This window comes from Papaver somniferum, unplaced genomic scaffold (assembly GCF_003573695.1).
Source record: "Papaver somniferum cultivar HN1 unplaced genomic scaffold, ASM357369v1 unplaced-scaffold_125, whole genome shotgun sequence".
Classification (NCBI taxonomy): Eukaryota; Viridiplantae; Streptophyta; class Magnoliopsida; order Ranunculales; family Papaveraceae; genus Papaver; species Papaver somniferum.
The window spans coordinates 18881746-18909540 of record NW_020621603.1 but is presented as its reverse complement, the minus strand read 5'-3'; positions in this window follow the sequence as shown (position 1 = coordinate 18909540).

The following is a 27795-nucleotide window of genomic DNA, read 5'->3' as shown; positions in this document are numbered from 1 at the left end:
CAAATATATATATATATATATATGCTAATATAAGATTATGTGTACATTAAATGACTAAGAAATTAACAATACTTACTAGAAATCCAACGGTCTTATTAAGTTGGGCCATCGTAGGTGGTTCCTCTATAGGAGTTTGAACGGGAGGGTTTTTCTGGGGTGGAACTTGGACGTCGTCCGGGCGCACGACATAAGGGTGTGACCATTTCAGGTAATCAGACATGTATTCGGCATCAAATTCATCACTGTTTTCCGTAATCTCCCACTTACTAATATCTACCAAACGACGTGGTTCCCTATCCCTCCAATGTGTTGGATCAGCATTTGGGTCATACTTTACCTGCAACTTTGTGGGAGTTGAAATGCACCGAGAAAGGTCAAGAACATAAACTTGAGGAGAGGCCGTATCAAAAGGTGATAATTGCTTATATCCAAGTTTTCCGCATCACTCCTGAATAATGAGTCAACGAAGTAGTAACATCTTCAACTTTTGAGTATTCAAACTCTTGCATAACGTTAACTGAATCAGACATAGATTCAATTTCTTAAAGGTTGAATCGCACCAAACACAGATTGTTAGATCTTTTCGTGTTTGCCTGCTCTGATACCAATTGAAAAGGCGAGGGTACTATTTGAGGGTAAAAACTGATTCTGTTGTTTATGGTAAATTTGGGTGTGTTGATTAGAAACGAATTCAAACCCTAAACAAATGCACTGGACGGGAGTACTTTTGAGTTCGAGAGATCTGTAGTTGCAGGAAATCCTACACTACACCCCTCGTATTATTTTATTATTAATCAACTCATTTTAGGTTTAAACTCTTTATTTTATTGAACAATCTTTGAATATTTTTACAAGAAAAGATAAAGAAATCAAGAATGATCTATGTTCTAGACTTTCTCTCTCCTGTTTACTTGTTTCTTACTCAAAAAAGATCTCTCTCATCTTTACAACTTGAACGACTATTTATAGGGAAATACATAGTGGATGACAGCTAATCTGTCCTTTATTTTCGGATATGGCTTGCGACATTCTCGCAACCTTACAAATGTTAATTTCGCAAGATCTCTAATTTTCACAAGACTATCACATCTTTCTCATGATCCTAGATGACGTCGTTTGTTATATTCTTCCTAAAATTGTTTTGCGACGCTATTGTGCCGTGCCTTTGATAATTTCGCTGAGACATTATTGTTGCGAGATTCTGATCCTACATCTTGCCTCTTCTCATATCTTCTCTGCGAAGTAGAGAATGATGTGAGAAATGCCGCAGTTGTTCACCTCTTCATATTCTGCATTTATCACACGTATTCTTTCCTCCATTTATTTCTCGACACGTCTTTTGTAACCGTTGCTTTTTAACCGCTTATATCTTTCTGTATTAATCGTGTTTATTTTCTTGAGGAGAAATTCCCTATATATATATTCATTCCCACTCTCTTTTTCTTTCTTTTTATTTTCTCTGCAACTTCATCGTTCTTCTGCAAATTCCATTATTACAATTTTTCTTCTTTCTTCTTCAATCTTTTAAGTTCTTCTTCATCTTCATACTAGATCTTCATAGTTCGTAATTTTCTTTGAGACAATCTCCCTGCTATTATTTTTCATGGATTCATCAAGGTTAGTCTTCTCTTTTCTTCTTTATGAGTTTTGCTGAGATTGATATATTTGAAATTAATCTTGTTTATTGCCTTATTTGATGTTGTTTATGTGATTCCCATACTCTTGTTATTTCAGCAAAAGCGGCTCCAACACTTACAGTTCAGAACCCTAACATTCCCAAATCACAACATAAGGTTGTTGCACATAGAAGAAAGTCTGAGAATGAGAAGGTAGTAAGAAACACTATCTTTTTCTAATAACAATACTGTTGCCTCTGTTTCTTATCTGGATTGTAATTCTCAGGGTGATAAAGATCTTAATAAACCTCTCAAGAAATCTCTCCACCTTAAAACTGTTCCAACTTCTGTTCCCTTCCACCTACTCATTTCTTCCAAATCTCATGCGACATCTTCGCAAGATAAACCTTTATCTCCAATTCGCGAAAATGCTGCCTCTGACTACATTTCTTCAGCTGATCTTTCTATGATTGAAATCCCCCTTGTGGATCCTTCTGCAAATGAAACCTCTTCTCTTCCCATTGAGAATATTTCTCAACCTTCTATCTCTACTAGTTCTCTACCCAAATATCTTCCTCTTTCGAAAGAAATCGTGGAAGGGATACATATTGCTTTTAAAGTTTTATCTGAAATTCTGGATGATGGCAAGAAGTCTTCCACTGATCCTATCAAGTCTAATGTTTGCGAAATTCTGAGTAAGCATTTGGGTTCTGACAGAGCTGCTTCGCAGACAGCTTTAGAAAAAGAATGTAATGCTCTTCGTCTTGAAAATCAGAAGCTTCAGAATGTTTTGCTGGATCGTGAAAATCTTCGCAAGAAGAATGATGAATTGAGAGGTATGATTTTCTTATCTATGTCTTTAATTTGCCTTTTCGATGGTTTTATCCTTCCCATGTTTTATTATCCCTGAAATCCCTCTTTCGCATGTTAAGCATTGAACCAGAAACGAATAATGGAGAGATATCAATTTGAATCTGATGTTGAAGAAGCCCGTGTTGATAAAGAAATCTTGATGGATCAATATAACCAATTAGATAACCTCTATTCATATTCTCTTGATAAGATAAATAATCTTACCAATGAAAATACCCAATTAGTTCAAAGACAAGATTTATTAAGTAATGAAGTATCTCGTCTTTCTTATTCTTTAACTAAAGATAATTTAGGGATGGAAACTTTATAAGAAAGACGAGATACTTCATTACTAATTTAGGGATGGAAACTTTATCAGATGAGAATAAAACCTTATCTCAAGAGAAGCGAACTTATTTAAACAAGACGGCGATATCTTCGCAACAACTTAGTATTCTCCAAAAAGTATGTGCTGACCAAGAGCAATCTCTTCGCTCTTTGAGAAATGAACTTAAAGAAGTAACAGAGTCATCTATCGCTGAAAGAGATACACTCATTCAAGGTAGAATAACTTTAAGTGTAAAGGCGAATCAACTTAAAGAACAATATTCCAAATTAGAAGAATCTTATTCTTCTCTTGCGAAGAAAAATGTCTTTCTTATTTCTAAAGAGAAAAATCTTCAGTCTCGACTTAAAAGTTTAGTTGGAGATAAGTTTGATGATGCAATGGATCGTTGGGAGAATAGTTGTCTGTCTTTGATTCAACACCTTCTTTCACAAAAGGAAGGTAGTCATAATAGTTTGACTGCCTTAATTATCTTTTCTTTGTCATATCTCTCTGAACTCCTTATATTAATGAAATTTTGTATTCTATCTTTCGCAGAGTCTGAGAAGAATCTCCATTCTTCTATTTCTATTTTGAAGGCTAAATATTCCAAAATTCGCAAAGAAAATGCATTGCTTGTGTCTATTCTTACTGGTTCTCGCGATCGAGCGGAAAGAAGACTTGATTATCTTGCTTATTTTAAGGATATTCAAGATAGGAATCATCAGAGAGCACTTCTTCGCCAAGTTCATCTCCGGGATGAAGTCCTTGTAAATGACATTTTATTATCCAACTCTCTTCCTCCTACATAAATTGATCATTTAGAAGTATATAACAATGAAGTTCCTCGTCCTGCTGATAGTGATTATGATTACGAAAGCGGTGCAGAGGATAATTTCTTGGAAGATGAAAAAGAGGTTCCTTCTAAAGAAGTATCTGCATGTGTTAATCAGAATGAGAAAGAAATTTCTCCTGAAGAAGTAATTGATGGCGATAATCAAGATGCTAGTCATGGCGAAGATCAAAACCGAAATGAAGGAGAGGCTTGCGAGAATATTGGCGAAGAAATTTTGTCATCTCCTGCTAATGAAATTAATATTGAATCTAGAGCTCTCTATCTAGCTTTGTCTTCTTGAATTGTCTTATTTTTATCACTTTTGCGAATTACACTTTTCAACCAACTTTGGAATCAACTTTTCTTTTAATATTTTGTTGATGAGAAAGATAATGCTTCTTGTGTATTGATTCTCATACTTGCCTCTCATTATCTTTCTTGCAAAAAATAATTTGTTGCGAATACTTATAATTAATTTGTTTTATCATATGGTCTTATTTTTCCTTCCTAATTAAAGGTCTTATTATGCCACCTTTTGTCATTGCGACAAAATCGCAGGACGTCCTTGCACTTTCATGCAAAAACCCATTGATCTTGCCTTACCTTTTTCTTTTGTATTATGGCCTCTTCAGGAATGTTGTGACAATATGACAGGCCTAAATATTCTTGCGAAAATAAAGCCCCATGACATTGTCGTCTTGCGACGAAATCGCAGGACGTCTTCGCACTTTCATGTGAAAACCCATTGATCTCGTCTTATCTTTTCTTTTGTATTATTGCCTCTTCAGGATTGTTGCACAAATATGACAAGCCTTAATATCCTTGCGAATAAAAAGCCTCATGACATTTGCGTCTTAAGACACTTATCAGCTCCCTAATGGAGGGTGCCGCCCTTATCTCCCCCTGGTTGCCCCTTCAAGGAGGCGTACTTCTACCATACAAGGTTAGCTCCTCCCATCCAGTCTTAACAACAACCAGTTGTTTTCGCAGCCTCTTATCCCTTTTACCTATAGGGCTTATGGTTACGAGACTGCACCCTAAGTGGGGTTTTCTTCAGGCCGAGTGCAGTATAAGCCAAGACTTGTCAAGAATGGCAAGGACGCTTCAAACGCCCGGCACTCTTGACTCAACCGTGTACCTCGGCGCCTTGATCAGATTCTGCACTCCTTGGGAGAGTCCTTATTACCTTAGTCGCCCAACCTAAGTCATATGCTTAAGCTGAGAATCCAAGGTGCCTCTCCCGGATGGGCTTTATTGACCCCAAATCTCCATGACTCAGGTTCCGGTGGCGGTGTAGCCTTTCCCTGAGCCATGCAACAGGTACCCCCTAATATGACGTACTTTAGGTCTTACATTTGCCTCTTGCGAAATTTTATTCGCGAACTAGGGTGTACGCCATAAAGGTTCGCCCCTTTCTTTTATGTCATTGTTCTGTGATTATCTCTGCGAAAATTTCGCACATCATGATCTTGTTTTGATATGAGTAATCTTGCAATTATTCTTTCAGAATTCCATAACTTCTCAAAGCTTCTTACGGATAATATCTTTTTAAGTACAACCTGTTCCATGGTCTGTCTAATCTATGACCAACATCTCTTCCTTCTGGATCCATTAATCTATAAGCTCCTGTTCCAACTATCTCCTTAATGATGTAAGGTCCATCCCATTTTTTCGCTAATTTTCCACCATTTTCTCGCTGATATATTGGTGTTTCTCGCAGAACTAAATCTCCTGGTTGAAATTCGCGTATTTTGACACGTTTATTATATTCTCGAGCTAATCTTCGCTGATAATTCTCCATATGTTGTAAAGCTTTTTCTCTTCTTTCTTCTAATTCATCAAGTTTGTTTAAAATTAAGCCCGCACTAAGATTTTTCTCCCAAGCTTCTCTTTTTGTTGTCGGAATAACAACTTCTGTTGGTAACACCGCTTCAACTCCGTATGTTAAACAAAAAGGTGACATTCCAGTAGCTTCTCTTCTAGTTGTATTATAAGCCCATACTGCATTATGTACTTGTTCGCACCATGCTCTGTGATGTCCTTCCAATTTCTTCTTTAATATATCTGCAATTGTTTTTTTGTTGCTTCTACTTGCCCATTAGCTTGTGGATACAAAGGAGTTACTTTCCACATTTTATCTTGAATGCATTAAGTAACATTTCTATATTCTGCCCTCAAACTGTTTCCCATTATCAGATACCAACTGTGCAGGAATTCCAAATCTGCAAATGATATTTTCGAATATGAATGTAAAGATATCTTTGTCGCGAATATGTTGTACTGCCTTCACTTCTGTCCATTTTGTGAAATAATCTGTTGCGACTATTAAGTATCTTCTTTGTCCAGTTCCTGGTAAAAATGGCCCCACAATATCTAAGCCCCATTTTCCAAAGGCCACACTGGTTGAAGATGACAATGGTGCTCCTGGTGCATGTATTTTCTTTCCATGCCGCTGACAATCTTCGCAACGTCTTGATATTTGTTTTGCATCTTCATGCATGTATGGCCAGTAATAACCTTGCATTTTTGCTCTATGTGCCAAAGATCTTCCTCCACTATGATTGCCAGCATCCCACTATGTAACATTTTCAGCACCTTTTCTCCTTCCTCTCGTGTCAAACATCTGAGTGATGGTCCACTAAAGGATTTTCGGTATAGCAACCCATCTCTTAATTCATAATTCGTTGCTCGGCTTTTCTTGTGTGTTTCCAATCTATTTCTTGGTGTTTCTCCTTTCGCCAAATATGCATGAAGTTCCATTCTCCAGTCTGCGACATTGTTTATTTGTTCTTCTTTTTCATTATCTATTATCATCACATCCACATCTTCCTCTTCTTTATTGATTGATGGTGACAGAAGTGTTTGTATTTTTATGCATCTCGCAGTTGGATCTGTCATCATGCTTGAGATGAAAGCAAAAGCGTCTGCGAGTCTATTATCCTTTCTTGAAATGTGCCTCCATTTTATTTTGGGATTTTCGCTGATAATTCTTCAACCAGCTTCTTGTATTTCTTCAAGGATGGTTCATTTGTAGTATACTCTCCTTTTTTGGCGAATAACTAGCGAATCACTAGTGATCATTTTCTAGTTTCATTTCTATTGCGAATTTTAAGGCATGTATCACAGCTTCATATTCTGTTTCATTATTAGTGGATGCAAATTCCAATCTGAATGAAAAAGCCATCTTTATTCCTTCTGGCGAAATTAAAACAATTCCAACTCCATTTCCTTCTCCATTTGATGATCCATCTACCAATATTTCCCATCTATTTGGTTCTGTTAATAAATCTTTTGGATCTCCATGCTCTTCTTCTACATCCATCATTTCTTCTACTGCTTCATCTTCTTCTAAAGGAAATTCTGCCAAGAAATCCGCAACAACTTGTGATTTTGGTGAAGACAAAATTTCATATTTAATATCAAAGTGGCCTACTTGTGCATTCCATCTCTCCACCCTTCCTGATCTTTTAGAATTCTTCATCACTGATTCAATTGGTACTTTTGTTAATACCTTTATCTTGTGTGCTTGAAAGTATATGCGGAGCTTAAATGATGCATAAACTAATGCTAAGATTAACTTTTCAATCTTTGAGTAATTCTTCTCAGCAGTATTAAAAGTTTTGCTAATGTAATAAATGGGTTTCTCCACTCCTGCGTCTACTCGCAATAACACAACACTTAATGCATGCGACGTTGTCGCAAGGTAGATCAATAATTCTTCTCCTGGTTCTGCTTTTTGTAAAATAGTTGTATTCATAAGATGTTCTTTGATTCCTTGAAAAGCCTTTTCACATTCATCACTCCATTTAAATTTTGCACCCTTCTTGAGTATATCGAAAAAATATTTGCATTTGTCTGATGATCGCGAAATGAATCTCCCCAGCGAAGCTAGAAGCCCATTCAACTTCTGTACATCTTTTATTGTTGCTTGTTGGCATGTCACGAACTGCTTGCACTTTTTCTGGATCAACCTGTATTCCTTCCTTTGATACAATGTAGCCTAAAATTTTCCCGATGCAACTCCAATAGTACACTTCTCAGGATTCAATTTAATGTTATACTGCCGCATTTGTTCAAAAATCTCCCTCAATCTTGTACATGGTCTTTAGCTTCTTTACTCTTTACTAACATGTCATCCACGTATACTTCTAATGTTTGTGTATCCATTTTGCGAACACCTTCTCTACCATTCTTTGGTATGTCGCTCCCGCATTTCGCAAACCAAATGGCATTTTCGTGTAACAATATAAACCTCTAGGGGCAAAGAAAGCAGTATGTTCTTGATCTTCTTCAGCGAGAGGGATTTGGTTATACCCTTTGTACCATCTAAAGATGATACCCTATCATTTCCCGCTGCGGATTCCACCATTTGAGGAATATCTGGTAACGGAAAACTATCTTTGGGGCAAGCTTTGTTTAAATCAGTGAAATCTATGCAAATCCTGATTCCTTTGTTTTTCTTTGGGACAATGACCATATTCGCTATCCATTCTGGGTATTTAGCTTCTCTTATATTCCTGCATCAAGCATTTTCTGCGTTCTTCTGTATTTGGGAATGGTAAGTTGTTGCAATTTTCTTATTCTCTGTTTAAATGGTCTCATATTTTTGTTAATCTCCACTTGTGACATGCAAATTGATGGATCTATTCCTGGTATCTCATCCATGCGTCCTGTGAAAACATGTTTATATTCTCACAACAAGTTAACAGTTCTTTCTTCTTCTTCCTTATCTCCATTTTGGTTCCATTCTCAATATGAGGTTCCTCTATAGTCCCAACGTTTACTTCTTTTGTTGGTTCTGCGGCAGTGTACTGGGTTTTGGTTCTCCTATTGGTGTTGGTTCTTTTATTGTTTTCATAGCTCTTCTCCTTCTTCCGAATTTCGCTAGGTATTCCTTTACCCTTTTTTTCCCTTATCATATATACTCTAATTCTTCTCTTTCTTTGTTTCCTTTGCCAATTTTCTGCGAAATTGTTTCTTTTTTTGCTTGTCCTTCATAATGCTTTACTTCAATCTGATGACATAATTTCTCATTGTCAACATCTCCTCTGATTTCACTTATTCCATTGGAGTGGGGAATTTAATACATTGATGCACGTTGATACCACAACTTTTCGCATGTATCCATGATCTTCCTAATAACATATTATATGGTGATTCCATATCCACTACGCACAATGTTACATGTGTTTCGATTTCTCTCTCAGTGGAATTCGTACCACTAATCTCTCCTTTAGGTTTGTTGTGGATTTTCCGAAGCCGTGAACACATATGTTGAACTGGACATTTTTTCATCTTTAAAATCCCATTCCCTGAAATGCGTGATAAATATTATATCACTGAACTTCCTGTATCGATTAAGTTCTGTTCAACATCCATTCTCCTGTGGATTTTTTGTTGTCTCCTTCTTTTTCGTGTATAGGCCTGTGATGACCACGAATATGTTGGTTCAAATTTTCTTTTGGTATTTCTTCCGCCATGAATGCAATTTTTCTTTTCCCAATATTTCAAGGGTGTGTTTTTTCTAACTACCCCTACCGCCATAACTTTCCTTCCTTCAAAATTCGTTTATGTATTCTCCTTTGTTTTTCATTTCATGGAATTCATTAATCATCGTTTTTGTTATCATATTACACTCCAATCTTTTGCCATTTTCATTAGTTCTATTCATCTTTCTTCTAACTGATTCACTGATTTATTTAATCACTTTCTTGACTTGAATATTCTCAATCAACAATCTTCAACTTTCGATCTTCAATCTCCCTGTTTCTAGCGCCATTATGTAGTTGCAGGAAATCCTACACTACACCCCTCGTATGATTTTATTATTAATCAACTCATTTTAGGTTTAAACTCTTTATTTTATTGAACAATCTTTGAATATTTTTACAAGAAAAGATAAAGAAATCAAGAATGATCTCTGTTCTAGACTTTCTCTCTCATGTTTACTCGTTTCTTACTCAAAAATGATCTCTCTCATCTTTACAACTTGAACGACTATTTATAGGGAAATACATAGTGGATGACAGCTAATCTGTCCTTTATTTTCGGATATGGCTTGCGACATTCTCGCAACCTTACAAATGTTAATTTCGCAAGCTCTCTAATTTTTGCAGGACTATCACATCTTTCTCATGATCCTAGCTGACGTCATTTGTTATATTCTTCCTGAAATTGTTCTGCGACGCTATTGTGCTGTGCCTTTGATAATTTCGCTGAGACATTATTGTTGCGAGATTCTTATCCTACAAGATCAATCTGTAAGACTCTGGCCTAAACCAAGAAATGGTTGTTCCGGATTCAATTCGGTCACAAGGTGAAGGAAAAGGGTTGATCTTAGAGAGGGAAGCGAAGAAGGTGTTTGAGATCAGAGTGTTGAACTATGAAAATGTGGCTATTTATGACTTGCGTGTCAGAAACTGGTTTCTGGATACTTGTGTCGATAACTTGTGTTCTTCTTGAAATAAATTGAAAATCTATTTATACAAGTCATTGAGCGCACCCTGATCTCTTAGGAAGTGGAGGAAGTTGAGTATGGGAGAAGTGGGTTTGTTCGGAAGGTAGTGATCATCGTGTTTCCGTTATGAGGGGAGACTGATCACACGTTCGCCCACTACTCATTAATCATCCGCCTTTCCTGACACTTTCTCGTAATGGGCGCGTCGCACGCCGCACGCTGTAAACCGCCATACCAATACCCCAGTAAGTATCCCCCAGTTTGTGACGTGTTTGATGTCTCGAATGAGTGGGTCAAGTCGCGGGACTTGCCGCGGAGAGAATAGCATATGACTCTATTAAGTGAAACAACTAAGTTGTTTATAATGCCAAAATATGTATCTGATGCATGTGAAACATCGCTTTTAAGCAGCTCAAACTAATCGATGTGTATGAAGCATCGTTGTTTTGGATCTTAATTGAATAAGTCGCGGATAAGCGTATTAAAGGAGGAAGCATGGTCGACCACCTTTGGGTGATCGTTTGGTGTCTCTAGGGACAAGCCATTACTTGGCCGATCGCTGCTCGTGGAGGAGGGATGACCGATGATGGCCATATTAATTTGTTGGTTTGCCGGAAATAAATATATGTCGTCCAACCAGGCTAGCAAAGTTGGGTGGAAGAGATGAATTGCGGGAGTTATATGTTGCCGCTGATGTAATTCAGGGTTTGAAAGATGTGTGGCCCACTCCTCTTTGGACGTGCGTTTCGAGGCATTGAGCCTTAGGTCGAACAGGTCGATCGACCATGTGTGAAGGTGGCTTACTGGTGTGCACGTTGATATCTTATGGACCATCTAGAATTAGATCTAACCCATTCAAATAGGCCGACGAACACGGATGGTCATGATCGATTTGTGGCAGTGACATGCGGTCGCAAAAGCCAATTAGGGTTTCAAAGTTGTGCTTTCATACTACTTTGGGTGAACAATCCTATGCGTTCCAAGCTTGCTATGGGCAAGTCAATCGACCAACGATGGAGTTGGGTCGACGGTGAACACGTTACCATCTCGTTGGCTCCCTGAAATTGGATCTAGGCCGTCCAACTAGGCCGACGAAAATAGACAACCGTGATTTATTTTCGGCAGTAGTGTGTTGCCGCAAACGTAATTTTAGGGTTTTTAAAACAGCGCGTTCACCCTACTTTGGGTGAACGATTCGATACATTCTCGGCTTGCCGTGAGCAAGTTGATCAACCATGGGTGTAGCTGGGTCGCCGGTGGACACGCCAGCACTTATTTGCTCGCTCAAGATGCGATCTAAGCCGTCCAACTAGGCTGGCTAAGTTGGACGGTCGTGATGCGTTTTGAGACCGTCTTTGCCAGTCTCAATTCGTTTGAGCAGCGTGAACGCCCATGTTTAGGTAAGCGATTGAGCACTTTATAGGTTTACCGCATGCAAGTCGGTCGACTAGAGCACTAGTGGGCCCGCTGATGATCATGCTTGCGCTTCCTTAACTGTTTGTAGGAGGATCCAAGCCTTCCAATCAGGTTGGCAAAGTTGGACGTTCGTGATGCTTCTAAGACCGTTTTGAACAGTCTATCTCGTTTGAGCTTTCTTTCGACACCGTGATCATTCACACTCGGGGTTCGCGTTTGATAACGCTGGGATGTGTCTAGGCATGGTCCAATCAGTTGGAGAGTTGGTGGGCCCGCCAACGGTCATCATGATAGTTTTCTATTTCCGCCAGGGTTTCGTTAGGCTTGTTAAATTGTGCGGCCAAATTGCGTGGCTGTGATCGTTTCTGAGACTGGTATGGACAGTCTAGATTTCCCTTAAGGGAATTAAACATGTTCGATCGAGCTGTACTTTAATTAGAAGTGCGTCGATACGAGACTCTCTTTGTTAGAGAGTGATGTAGCCTGTGTGGGTATTTCATGCAGATCTCAATATTGGCACTTCGGGAGATTCATGCTACTCTGCTGAGAGTGAACACTTAATCGTCATGTCATGTCATGTCATGTCATGTCATGTCAATGATGAGAGTTCGGATGAGAACGTAGCACGGAAAATACTAGGAAAATCATACATTAACTAATAATGCTAACCGAATTCACAGAATATTTGGGATTGTTGTTGCACGTACCATTCTGAGTGAATTTCATGTATATGTACTGAATTGTTCAATACATGTGTAAATAAAGAGGTTTGAGCACTCGTTACTTTCAAGTGGCCTTTATTTATTTGCAGGATCATAGCGCTAAATATAGGGTTTTACGATTTTGACCCCGAACTAAAAACCACCATCAACATTAAGTCCCCTGCTTAGCACATAACAGTGGCATTCTTGCGGGGTAAGCACTAAATGGTGACAGACAAAGAAATTCACAAGACGAGGTCGATGCATATTACCAGGATAGAGGCTTGGCTTGGTTCTTGAGTAAAGCACGTTTCCTTTGCACGTCGGTTACCATTAGATAGATAAGTATCTACTCTATTGTTATCCCGTATCCGGAGCCTTTATACACGGCAAGCAGAGACTCCTTTTCTTCGCGGGATCTAGCTGATTTGCGGAATATAAAGAAGATGCTGAGCCTTTCTCCCATCGCAAAATTTCTTTTCTTCTTCGTTCCAGGTATTGCTCCATGTTCATTATGTAGTTTGGTTTTTGATTGATAATAACGATTTTTATTTACCAGCCACCAGTATGATCATAACGTCCCTTTTTGCAGTGAATGATGGGAACTGCTGGTGATGGTTACTCTTTTACTTCTCCAGAGAAGAGCTTTGAAGTCGACAAACCCGAGGCTAGTGCGCTTGAGGAGGTGATCGTCAAAATACATACTCCGTTTCGTGAAGCCGGTCATACTATACAGGGTATGTCTCTTCTGCAACTACGTTTCGTTCGGGAGCGTGCTCAGGCTTTCTTGACTTCGGTCGGCATGGAGGAAGAATGGAGGCGCAGCGAAGCGTCTCAGCTGCCGAGCGCGAGAGCTGAAATATTTGCGGCTCGGCTAAAGCGGCGAAGGATCGAGCATGAGCGTCCTTCCTGGGAAAACAAGTATGATTACCCTGTTTGTAACGGAATCATCATCCTCGATTCTGACATGGACGAACCAGAGTATCCTCAGAAGGCTGTTGGGGAAGTTCCTGAAGGAGAAATTGAAGTATCTTTCGTAGAAAGTGTTGGATCAACCGCCGGAGAAAATACTGAAATGTCTGCTGAAGAGATCATGGTAGCGGCATCCGGAAAAGATGTCGAAAAAGCTTCTAAGGATGATGTCGGTGTGTTAGTGCATTGATCGATCGAACTCGCATGCATTGCTATATCAAGCATGTTTGTCAATGTTAGTGATCAAAACTATAAGTCTTGATTTCTAGCCTACATAGATAAAGGTCTCGGACTATGATATAAAGTGTAGTTGAGCTCAAGACTCCATGGAAATCATCATACAAGACGAAGGACTACTCAAGGAACTGGTGGATCTTCATATACTAAAAGGTATGTGGAGACTTGAACTTATCTGTCACTCAAAAGTCTATCTATTTTATCTCCTACTCTTGAGACAAAAGTCGTTTTGATACATAGACTTTCATTATGCACATTTGCTATTTCGAGCCGAGTTTATCTCGCCTATCTATTTCTCAAAATATGTGTTGGTAAGCTTTCGCTTTAGCCGAATTCATCTTTACCTAGTGATGAAAGTCATGTTATGTTTCAATCACTTTGAAAATTGCTCTGACGAAAAATGGTCTGTGAATAACGGCTATATGCGTCCTCTGAGAATGTTTCAATGATTGAAATGAGAGTTTAGATTGCATAACCATTGGTAGGATATAAGCATTGTTGTGGAAACACATATATGTATAAGTCATTATTCCTTGAACTAAAGTTTGCGAACTTTGTTGATCAAGAGAAATGGAAGTGGCGTGAGCTAAGTCCGCGAACTGGCGGAAGTTCTCGACCCGAGAATTTCTGCTGGATTTTGTGAACTCCTTCCATGAGCTTAAGTCCGTGAACCCAGTCCGCGAACTTGAGCAGGTTATATCTAAAGTCGGTTGTTCTTGAACTAATGTTTAAATAAACTAAGGAATGCTTTTGCAAAACGTGGCTATAAAGTTCATGAAACGATTCGAGTGAATCAAACCTATTTTGCTTCGATTGTGTCTTGTGTAGTTACATAAGATTTAAGAAATTGAACAACTCTCTAACTAGTTCATTTGAGTCATTTGAACTAGTTATGGTGAACAAGAACATGGTTGATATGAAAGTAATCATATGGCTAACCATTTGGTTGACTTGTTGAACCCAAAAATTTTAATGTTTGGGTTCGGTTCATAAACCCAAAATTGGACATTTCATTTGTGTGTGACAAGCTAAGTTTTCGATCTAACGGTTGAGAGATATTAGCTTGAATCTAATCAGGTTTTCATCTAACTGTGAATATTGAATGCTTTGTTACTAAGCTAACATTGATTGCAAACCCTGATTTGAAAGTTTATATAAGGGAGAACTCTAGCAACTAGGAAACCTAATCCCCACACCTTATGTGTGATACTAGTTGCATAACTAGAGTCGATTCTCCTTTAACCTTTGGTTTCTTCTTCTAAACCAGGTTAACGAATTAAAGACTTCATTGGGATTGTGAAGCCAGACCGATACTACTTTTCTTGTAGTTGTGTGATCTGATCTTGCATGTTCTATCGTACGAGTACAATTGTAATAATTGGTTTGAGATTTTATATCTCCGATAGGCAAGATAAAAATTAATCACAAAAAAACTTCGTCTCATCGTTTGTGATTCCACAATATTTTTTTTCGCTGCATCGATTAAGATTATTGTGAGGTGATTGATAATACTAAGCTTTTCTTCGGGAATATAAGTTTGGTATTATTTATTGGTTCCTGTTCACCTTGATTTATCAAAAGACGGAACAAAACTCGTAGGTATATTCGAGGGAGACGAATTTATCTATTACCGTAGACTTTTTTGTATGATACAGATTTGTTTATTAAAGTCTTCGACTTTGGGTCGTAGCAACTATTAGTTGTGGGTGAGATTAGCTAAGGGAATCAAATGCGCAGTATCCTACTGGGATCAGAGAAGTAAGAGCATAACTGTACCTTGGATCATTGTGAGATTGATTGGGGTTCAAATACAGTCCAGACCGAAGTTAATTTGGAGTAGGCTAGTGTCTGTAGCGGCTTAATACAGTGTGTGTTCAATCTGGACTAGGTCCCGGGGTTTTGCATTTGCGGCTTCCTCGTTAAAAAAATTCTGGTGTCTGTGTTATTTTTTTTCCGCATTATATTTTGTTATATAATTGAAATATCACAGGTTGTGCGTTGTTCAATCAATTAGAATATCCGACCTTTTGGTTGTTGATTTAAATTGATTGACACTAGGATATTGGTCTTTGGTACCATCCAAGTTATCTCTCTAGTATTTGATAAAGACTCGCAGATTTCTATTTGCTTGAGTATATATCAAATCGATTGATTGAGATATAAACTCTTTGATATACTTTTAATCTAGATTGAGTCTGACTGTCTAGTTGATTCTCTAGAAAGTATATTGGAGTTTGTCCATACATATTGCTAAGCGAAATATTGGGTGTGGTTGTTAGACCCCCGCTTTTTCAATTGATATCAGAGAAGGCAAACACGTGTAAGACCTTACAAGCCTATGTTTGTGGCAATCTGAGTCTGTGGACAGAATCTCTTCTACGCATACCAAGATGTCTTCTAAAGCTTTTAACTATGCCAAATGTATTGGGAATACCTCAAAGGATTACTCCTTAGCTGATTCTTCCGAATCCCGAGGTAAGAATATTGTTTCATCCTGTGATGACATATATCTCTCCGATGAGACATTGAGCACTATGGGAAAAGCTGAAATGAAGCTCAACAGAATCTCAAAAAACACTGCTGAGATTATTGATTTTCAGGATCATGATCAGCTTATTGATGAATTTGACAAGTCTCTTGATCGAGAACATGAACTCTACGACATCATTGAGTCTTTCTCAAAGAATATTGAAAAACTTCTCCAAGAAACTACTCAACAACGTGAAAAGATTAGTGTTCTTGAAGATATTGTTAAAGAAGACTCAATTAGAGAGAAACGTTTGGTCGAGACTCATTCATCAGATCTTAACAAAATTCGTGTTGAAAAAGAGAAACTAGAAGCATCTCTTACTTTAGCTCATGAACAGTGTAAATCTTTGGAAAAGGAAAACTCTGTCTTAAAGAGATATTTTTCTGTACGTACTAACTCTCATGAGTTACAGTACATGACGAAATGTTCTCCAGAAGAAGATCGTGTCAAGAAAAGTTTGCATAACTTACAATCTTCTCACATCGCTATGAAGCTAAATCAGGTGCCAATTGTTGCTTCTCCTCCACGAACATGTACCTTATGTGGGAAAAAGAATCACTATGCTATCCATTGTTTTTCCAGAAAGAAACAAATTTCTAAACTTCATAATTTTCTTCTTTACACTGTCAATGGGATAAATAGTCCGTCGACTACTGCAGTAAATCGCATGCCCACAGAAAACCAGAAGTTTTATAAATATGATCTCTTTCCTAGAAATCATCACAAAGTTCAAATGCATTCTAGTCGTATAAATTCTTGTGCTGCCGTTAAAAGCATTCCATGTGTTTATAAGACTGTTTCTGGTAAATCCAAGTCTAGAAAATGGATTCCTATCCATTCTGATCCTATTGAACCAATTGCAAGAGGTCCTAGATTTAGTCCTCAGAAAAAGCCTTCTGACGGATATGTTAAACACATCGTGGCTTACTCTTCTGAGATGAAAGACAACCGAAGAAAGGCGAAGAACACGAAGATCAAACTGTCAGATGATATATACAACTCCTTTCTCGATGACCACAGTGGAACTAAATTCCACTCTACCACCTGACTCCTGGTATTCTTTTCCTTGTTTCTAACTTGAGAGGTGCAAGGAAATTTATTGAGAAATGCTCAAGTATGTTTTATATTATTTCAGTTTCGGTTTTTGTGCAAGTTTTCTTTTGTGCTAAAAGTCCACAAACGTCCGCGTCCTCCTCTTGAGAATTCTTAAGGTTTCCATAAACAAGATGAAAAAGCGGGGGTCTAACAACACCATCTAATATTTCGCTTAGCAATTTGTATGGACTAACTCCGAACACTTTCTAGAAAATCAACTAGACAGTCAGACTCAATCTAGGTAAAAGTATCTCAAGGATTTAATATATCTCTCTTGTTTTGATTCACTCAAGCTAATAGAAATCAGCGAGTCTATAATCAAACACAAGGAATAACTTGGACGGTACCAAAGACCAATGTACAAGGATCAATCAATATCAATCAACAACCAAAGGTCGGATTTCCAATTGATTGATTCAAACGCACAACCTGTATTATTTCAATTATATAAACAAATATAATGCGGAAATAGAAATAACACAGGCACCAGAATTTTGTTAACGAGGAAACCGCAAATACAGAAAAACCTCGGGACCTAGTCCAGATTGAATACACACTGTATTAAGCCGCTACAGACACTAGCCTACTCCAAGCTAACTTCGGACTGGACTATAGCTGAACCCCAATCAGTATCCCACTGATCCAAGGTACAGTTGTACTCCCTACTCCTATGATCCCAGCAGGATACTGCGCACTTGATTCCCTTAGCTGATCTCACCCACAACTAAGAGTTGCTACAACCCAAAATCGCAGGCTTTAACAATAAACAAATCTGTCTCACACAGACAAGTTTATCAAATGATCAATCTGTCTCCCACAGAAAAACCCTAAAAGTTTTTGTTCCGTCTTTTAATAATAATCAAGGTGAACAGGAACCAATTGATAATACGGTCTTATATTCCCGAAGAACAGCCTAGATTAATCAATCACCTCACAACAATCTTAATCGTATGGTAACGAAACAAGATGTCGTGGAATCACAAACGATGAGATGAAGGTGTTTCTGATTACTTTTTATATCTTTCCTATCGGAGAACTCTCACGATCTCAAGCCAATCAATATGATTGTACTGTTACGATAGAAGATGCAAGATCAGATCACACAACTACGATAAAAGTAGTATCGGTCTGGTTTCACAATCCCAGTGAACTATTTAAGTCGTTAACCCGGTTTTAGAAGAACAAAACCAAAGGTTAAAGGAGAAACGACTCTAGCACGTAAACTAGTATCACACGTAAGGTGTGGGGATTAGTTTTGCACAATACTAGATGTCTCTTTTATATAGCCTTTCAAATCAAGGTTTTGCCTTAGTTACAAAGCAATCAATATTCACCATTAGATAAAAACCTGATTTAGATTCAAGCTAATATTTCTCAACCGTTAGATCGAAAACTTATCTTGTCATACACAAATGACTGTACGCTTCTAGGTTTAAACCGCACCTAACATGTACATTGTTGGTTCAACAATAGTCTACCCAAAGAGGTTAACCATATGAGCGTTTCATACCAACCATGTTCTTCTTCGCCATAACTAGTTCAATTGACTCAAATGAACTAGTTAAGAGAGTTGTTCAATTGCAAGGAAATCTTATGTAACTACACAAGACACAATTCAAGCAAAGATGATTTGATTCACTCGAATCGGTTCATGAACTTTAATAGCCATGGTTTGCAAATGCATTCCTTAGTATTTTAAGATTAAGTTCAGAAATCATCTTTAGATATATAACCTTCTCAAGTTCGCAGACTAGGTTCGCGGACTTAAGACACCAGATAGAGTTTACAAACTCCAGCAGAAATTCTCGGGTTCGAGAACTATGCCGGTTCGCGGACTGGGTTCGCGGACTTGGCTCACGCAAGTAGTTTGTCAACTCCAGCAGAAATTCTCGGGTTTGAGAACTTCGGCAGTTCGCGGACTTGGCACTTGCCATACTTCCGGTTCTCTTGATCAACAAAGGTCGAAAACTTCGGTTCAAGGAATCCATTGGTTATGTAATCTAAACTGTCATTCCAATCATTGAAACATTCTTAGAGGACGTTATATAGTTGTCACACTATTTCTCGTCAAAGCAATTTTCAAAGTGATTGAAACACTCATGACTTTCGTCACTAGGTAAAGATAAACTTGGTCGAAGCGAAAAGCTTACCAACATTTATTTCGAGATATAGATAGGCGAGGTATACTCTGCTCGAAATACCAAATGTGTATGATCTAGTCTACATATATAGCATACGACTTTTGTCTCAAAGAGTAGGAGATAGAATATATAGACTTTTGAGTGACAAATAAGTTCAAGTCTCCACATACCTTTTTGTCGAGAAGTTCCACCGGTTCCTTGAGTAGATCTTCTTCTTGTATGATGAATCGCCATGAATTCCTTGAGCTCAACTAAACTTACTATCCTAGTCCGAGACTTAGATATTAGAGACTAGACATCAAGACTTATAGTTTTGATCACTAACATTGACAAACATGCTTGAGATAGCAACGCATGCGAGTTTGACCGAGCAGTGCTTTAATAATCTCCCCCTTTGTCAATTTTAGTGACAAAACTATCAATACATATGGAATACAAAAAAGATAATGAAACTTTAGTATCTCCTATTCCACATGTCTAATCTTCAACATTCCTCGAAATTTTCGTCACTTCCAAGTACTCCAATGATCCCAAAGGTTGTAAGTTTAGCATCACCGTTGTGGAAGATCCGTAGCTATAACAATGAGAAAGCATCGGTCTCGATCATTGTTATACAATGTCATAGTATTATTACATAGTGTCAAAGTCCAATTGTATCACAACTTCAACAATAATACTATGTTGATATGTATCACTCCCCCTTAGTCAATACTCCATTTCACATGAAAACCACTCCCCCTTACACAATGATCCGAAAACCAAATGTATTTGTAGTGTGAACTACATATTAATTCTCCCCTTTTTTGTCAATAAAATTGGCAAAGGTACAAGAACGGGATCATAATGAAATTTCCGTAAGAGACATTTGATGATTGAGAGAAAGAAACACACATCATCTTATTTAGATGCAATCATATAGCCGAAGCTAACAACATTCATCAAGGAGTTTAAATATACAAGATAACCCCTCTAAAATTCCACAGCCTCACACCCCTCAAGATATGACCATTAAGCACAAGTTCAAAAGAACTCTACCCCATTTGATGACATTCCCAAGGGAACAACAAAGAACGACCTTAATTTCAAGAGAAACGAAGGATTTTATTGGACACCAAAACCATGAGAATGATTTTTATATCCAAGACTCAATCAAATTATTCATAAGTAAACCCATGAATAATCTAATCGGAATACATAATCAAATTAAACACAAAAGTGATCAATTTAATTCATTGTGCTCAAAATAAGTAAACTTACGGAGCAACGACTAAGTTAACCATACAAGAGAGTAATTGGATTAATCGTTCATGTACTCAACACAAGAGAACTTGTGGAGTAATAACTAAATAACCAAGAAGATGATTAATTAAGTTCTAAATTCTCAACATAACGTACCTTACGGAACAACCAACAAAGCTAATCAAGAATAATCAACTTAGTTGTATCGTGCTCAACATAACACACATCACGGTTCCTCACAGTAATACAAAAAGATGGATCAATGAAGATCTATATCGTGGAATACACAAGGATTCATTCTTTTGCACAAGCATATACAATAGCAATAATCCTTGGATACAAAAGATTTTTTAACCTATCTTTCGTCAAGGGTTGACAATATAGACTTAACTTTTGTATATGTCAAAAGTCTATTTATTCTTAAACCAATACGTGAATACCAATCGTGAACGACTTTACTTTTGAAAAAAATATGGGACAACAAAGTTCACGGACGTAAACACAAATATCCCATAACAAGTTGCAATATAACAAAATCAAAAATATTGCAAAACATCATCCTCCAAATAATTTTAGAATTTTAAACCAAAAAACCTAAAAACAAGAAGATGAAAATAATAGCTATGTGTAGTCACAATCATCGCTATTCAAAGCACTAGTTATTCTTCTAACTAAGCCAAAAAGAAGACATACTAGGAAACTCAAAATTAGAGTCTTATGCCAGAACCAGACATTAACAACATCAGATGGACGGTTCTGGAGGTTTGTGATTATCGAGCTTATGAGTGATAGCAACCTCTGCAACCTTTGAGGGAATATCCTTTTCGGGAGGCTCCTTAACACGATTCTTCATGAGAGCAAGATTACAGTTAACATTTTTCAACTCAGTTGTTACAGCATTAAGACACTTTATAGTCCCTACAAGTTGCCGAGCATCAACAACCACCTTAGTTGGAATCTTCTCCCCAATATCTGAGTAGGAAATAGGAGATTGAGGAAATGATCTTTCAACTTCAACAAGAGTTCCCTTCTCTTTATCAAACTCAAAATATATATCGTTGTCAACGAAGTCTTCAGGCAAATCCCACGAACAAGAAGAAGACGCCATTGAGAAACCTAGAGTGGAATTATTCTACTCAATCGGAATGGTATATAAACGATTTGTGAGAATTAGGGTTTATAAGATATGTATATGAGACAAATCCCAAAACCGTGCATGTACCCTTACGAGAGCCCGTAACAAAACTTGAAGTTTTTGAAGGTCAAGAAGAAAAACAAGATAAAATAACAAAAAACTTAAAAAAAATGATAAAATACTCATGTAAAAGTATGTGACTGATTATCCATCTAAGAACGATAAGGAAATTAGATAGCTAATCAGAGTTACTTTACAAAGAGTATACCTATTCAATTATCACACAACTAGGATTTTTGGTGGGTGAGATATCAACCTTGTGATTAATATGCACAAGTATGAGCATTCATCTCATTAAATGAACGTTGTTTTTGTTTAGCCTTCCTTCTTTGATTATCACTCAGTCCAGAAAAATAAGACATAGCTTGTTCAGCATATCCTTCTGAAGGCTTTCTCTGAGGAATAAATGTAGGACCTCTTGCAATTGGTTCAAGGGGATAGGAATAGATGGGAATCCATTTTCTAGATTTAGATTTACCAAAAACATTCTTATAAATACAGGGAATACTTTCATCAGAATTATGAGAGTTTATTCGATTAGAATGTACATGTGCCCTGTGATGACTTCTAGAAAGAAAATCATGTTTATAAGGTTCTTGTTTTTCTGTGGGTATTCGATTCACTGCGGTATTCGACTGACTGTTTGTTCCATTGACAGAGGATAGAATAAAATTACGAAGTTTAGAAATATGTTTCTTTCTGGCAAAACAATGGATAACATAGTGATTATTTTTCCTACATAAGGTACAAGTTCGTGGAGGAGAAGCAACAACTGGTGATTGTTTAAACTTCATAGCCATCGGAGAAGATTGTAAGTTATGAACATTTTCCTTGACACAATCTTCATTTGGAGAAAATTTCATTATGTACATTAATTCATAAGAATTAGTTCGTGCAGAAGAATTTTTTCTTAAGACAGCGTTTTCCTTTTCCAAGGATTTGCACTGTCCATGGGCTAGAACAAGTGATGCTTCAAGTTTCTCTTTCTCAACACGAAGTCTGTCAAGATCGGATGAATGAGTCTTGATCAAACATTTTTCTCTAATTGAGCCTTCTTTGATAAGCTTTTCAAGATCACCAATATTTTCATGTTGTAGATTATTCTCTTGAAGAAGTTTCTCAATATCCTTAGAGAATGACTCTATGATGTTACAGAGTACATGTTCACGATCAATATACTTTTCAAATTCATCAATGATCTGTTCATGATTCTGAAGATCAACAAACACAGTTGAATTTTTGCAATTCTGGAGAGATCCATTTCAGCTTTTGCCAATGTGTCCAATGTCTCATTGGAGGAAGAGTGGCCAACACAAGATGGGACAATCTTCCTACCTCGGGATTCGGAAGAATCAACTAAGGAGTAATCCTTTGAGGTATTTCCGAGACACTTGACAGAGTTGAAAGCTTTAGGAGGCATTTTGGTATGCGTACGAGATTTCGTCCTGAGACTCAGATTGCTACAAACACAGACTTGTAAGGTTTTAAACGTGTTTGCATGCTCTAATACCAATTGAAAAAGCGGGGGTCTAACAAATCCACCCAATATTTCGCTTAGAAATCTGTATGGACTAACTCCGAAACACTTTCTAGAGAATCAACTAGACAGTCAGACTCAATCTAGGTAAAAGTATCTCAAGGAGTTAATATCTCTCTCTTGTTTTGATTCACTCAAGCTAATAGAAATCATCGAGTTTATAATCAAACACAAGGAATAACTTGGACGGTACCAAGGACCAATGTCCAAGGATCAATAAATATCAATCAACAACCAAAAGTCGGATTTCCAATTGATTGGTTCAAATGCACAACCTGTATTATTTCAATTATATAAACAAATATAATGCGGAAATAGAATTAACACAGACACCAGAATTTTGTTAACGAGGAAACCGAAAATGCAGAAAAACCCCGGTACCTAGTCCAGATTGAATATACATTGTATTAAGCCGCTACAGACACTAGCCTACTCCAAGCTAACTTCGGACTGGACTATAGTTGAATCCCAATCAGTCTCCCACTGATCCAAGGTATAGTTGTACTCCCTACACCTCTGATCTCAGCAGGATACTGCGCACTTGATTCTCTTAGCTGATCTCACCCACAACTAAGAGTTGGTACGACCCAAAATCGCAGGCTTTAACAATAAACAAATCTGTCTCACACAGACAAGTCTATCAAAGGATCAATCTATCTCCCACAAAAAACCCTAAAAGTTTGTGTTCCGTCTTTTGATAATAATCAAGTTGAACAGGAACCAATTTATAATCCGGTCCTATATTCCCGAAGAACAACCTAGATTAATCAATCACCTCACAACAATCTTAATCGTATGGTAGCGAAACATGATATCGTGGAATCACAAACGATGAGATGTAGGTGTTTGTGATTACTTTTTATATCTTGCTGATGGGTTGTCGTAGGCCTAAAAAATTAATAATCTTATTTCCACACAATTAACTGGTAATATAATGGAAGTAAGGATCGTTACCACGAAGAGCAGTGAGTTTTAGTTGTCAAAGTGTCACAAGGGGTTTTTTGTTTTAGATTGTGAAAAAAATAAATAATCAAAGCAAATAAAATTGTATTGTAATCAATAGAGAGAGATATGATCGAGGAATCCTTATTCGTATATTAACCGTCAATGAGTTATTATACTTTCCTACTTGTCGTTAATCATAGATTATCACCAGCCGTGGAATAACATCTAGCTCAGTGTTGTTCCCTAAATTCCTTTTATCACTAAATACGGAAGCTCTCGAATACCAGATTCTACTCTCCTAACCACCTAGTAGTATCTCACTCAAGGTGTAATTAGGTCGAATGCTTTATCTTTTGTGAATTTATAGGTTGATCCTAATAACTCTTAGCTCAAGGTCCACTTTTTAGTGTTGTTTATACACACAATCGCTCCACAGAATCCCTATCCAAGGTTTCATGTTCTCTACTTGTGTAAACTTTATTCGATGATTACTTATCTCCTCATTCAATACTAGCAATAGATTAAATCAATAAATCAATCCAGTTGGCCACCTAGACAATCTATCAATCAATCATAAATATTCAAATAGTATAAACAAATGATAATCATATGAAGAACTTCAAAGTAGATTAATATAATAACTCAAATATTGTTTACAACTTAGAATTCATCCTCAATCAATAGGTGTTTAGCTACTCATGGATGTAGAAACACCCATGATAAACATATGAGAAAAGTAAGAGATAACGTTACGATTGATAATCGCTCCATGTGATGTTTCTTCTCTCCAAACCCTAAAAATTTAGTGAACTGTTGATATGATATCATTTCACATAACCTAATACCTTTTTATAGGTTTTACATTGCTTGGCGTTCACCTATTGGGTTCGTTTCAAGAACCCGACCCAAAATAACGAATCAACGTTCCCAAACGTGCCCTTAGGCCTTACAAGGAGTAAATACACGTTTACCCTTTGCTAAGTGCGTGAACCTAGTCCGTAAACTTCAAAATCCAGCAGAAATTTTCGGAAATAAGTCTGCGAACCCCGTCCGCAAACCCAGTTCGGGGACTAAACTATCTTCGGTTTTCAACAAAATTGTTTTGTCCACAACTTCTTCATCCGAACTCGGAATGACCTCATTCTTTTTGAATTATTTTTATCTTTCAATTATCCTCAAGATGGTGATGAGACATCCTTAATTTGAATGAGTTAAGATTGGTCTTTGGCCCTTCTCTTGATTATGAGTGTTTTGCTCCTTTTCGTTGCTTTTCTTCCACTTCTCTTGGACTTTGACACTTGGATACTTGGAATACTTCTCTTATTAGATCTTTCCAGAACTTTGTAGCTCCTTTTTGGATGATTCACCTAATATAGGCAAACAAGAGAAAATAAGAGTAATAATACGAAAATATGCAAGAATAATAACTTAAAAAAGTATGGAATTGACACTAAAATCATATAATTATGCACTTATCAAATTACCCCACACTTAGCTTTTGTTAGTCCTCGAGAAAACTAAATAAAACTAATCCTAAATACAACAACTCCATGTCGTGAGGATACAGTTACTCTTAGCATGAATAACAGGCCTTTAAACCCCCTAGGTGACCCTAGTGGACGAGTTATAGTCTCGTGAGGGCTTACAAGAGGTATACCCACAAAACCTGCTCCAATTTCTCGCCTTGGAAGAACCACTAAGGATAGACACAAAGCAAAAAGCCAAATAATTAGCTTGCATAAGTTCTTTAGCTGCAAACATCCCACATACATTCCAATCCGCACACATAAGCAATTACTTACGTATGACATTCAACCTGATTGCAAAACTCTACTAAGATAGTCATCATACTTGTTGCAATGTTTGTCACAACACTTGCATACTGAAATCACATGGATAGATAAGAAAATGAAAACAAAATGGTGAAGTGTGCAAATTTTGACTTAAGTGAAAGGTGTTACCCACAATACTTGTATGAATGTCATCAAAGGATATATATTTATAGCGCACTAGTTGAGAGAAGCACCCATTTAACTCGACCACATGATTAGATACTCTAAGTGCATGTCCCTTTTCAGCAAGTACATGATAGTTGCCTTGGATCCTGCACTCCACGCTTGCTTAGGCGACGGAGACAGGGACAACGTTTCACACATACTGTTATCCAAGTGTCAAGAACCTCATCAATAGTCTCTTTGATTTGCTATATAATGATGACATGGTTTTTGTTTTCATCGACTATGATTAGTCCGAAATTCCGGACCTATCATTTATTGGTGTTGAGAAATGAAGAGGAGCCTTATTTATATATATATATAAATATATTTTTTTTCTATTTTTTTTTCCGGATCACTCTTTAATCTTTAAGAGTGTAAGACAAATTGTCTTATGAGGCTTTTATATGCTCAACCAATTGTAGTTGCAGGAAATCCTACAACACACCCCTTGTATTATCATGACTATAATTTCTAGATCTAAACTTATTTGATATGAAAATAAAGATAAAGATAATGAAAATAGAGAATAAGACACAAGATTTACGTGGTTCGATCAATTTGATCTACATCCACGGGGTTAGGTTTCACTATGATTATTGAATTACATATGAATTACATTGAGACTCCATTAATGAGTATTTGGAGATCTCTCTCTCTGATTTTTGGGGAAGAATAAGAAGATAATAATAATATCACTTCCTTTTCTCTCTCCTACCTTTCTCTTTATATAGGATGCTACCTAGTGGATGACAGCTCATATACAGCTAAGATTTCCCCTAATTTCGGATCTGGCTTGCGATGATATCGCAAGCTTACAAATGTTAATTTCACAGATCTTCTAATCTTCACAAAGTTATTACATTTTTCTTATGTTTAAGCTAATATCACCTATTGTGTCGTTTCTCAAAGTGCTCTGCGACATTTTTGTAATGCGTTGTTAAGAATTTCGCGAGCGTGTCGTTGTCGCGAAATTCTGATCCTACATCTTGCCTCTTTTTTCTTGAATATTGCTTGAAGAGCGATCTTCAGGAAAAAAAATCCATTGTTGTAGTTGTTGGAGAGAGATACGTGTTGTTGGAGTAGTCTTTGATCTTTGTTGATAAAGGAACGAGCGAAAGAATACTGGATTTGGAAAGTACGTGCTTGCCTCTATTCTTTTGTGAAGTTCCGGAGCGTTGCGAAGTAATAAGAAGTATCATCTCTTGAAGTATGCGAAGTATGAAGTATCCTTGAAGAAGTATAAGAAGTACTCAATCCTCGAAATATATAAGAAGTATGAAGTATCCTTTGAGAAGTATAAGAAGTACTTAATCCTCGAAATATATAAGAAGTATGAAGTATGAAGTATCCTTTGAGAAGTATAAGAAGTACTTAATCCTCGAAATATAAGAAGTATTCGTCCTTGAATGATAATAATAAGTATTTCCTCTATTCATGCGAAATTATTACTCCATTTTTGGAGATTCTTGCCGAGAAGATAAAGAACATAAAATGTTTTCTTGATAATCCATAGTTGCCTCTGTTCTTTATCTATAAGGGTAGAATCCTTGAGAAAATGTTGAATGTGCGAATTGTTTCTTCATTCTTATCTTGCCTCTGTCTCATGTTTTGTGCTCATGCGATAGTATAATCTCTTCAAGTTGCTTATAATTGTGTGAAATAATTGAGCGAGATAATCACATCATTCGAAATAATCACATTCTGC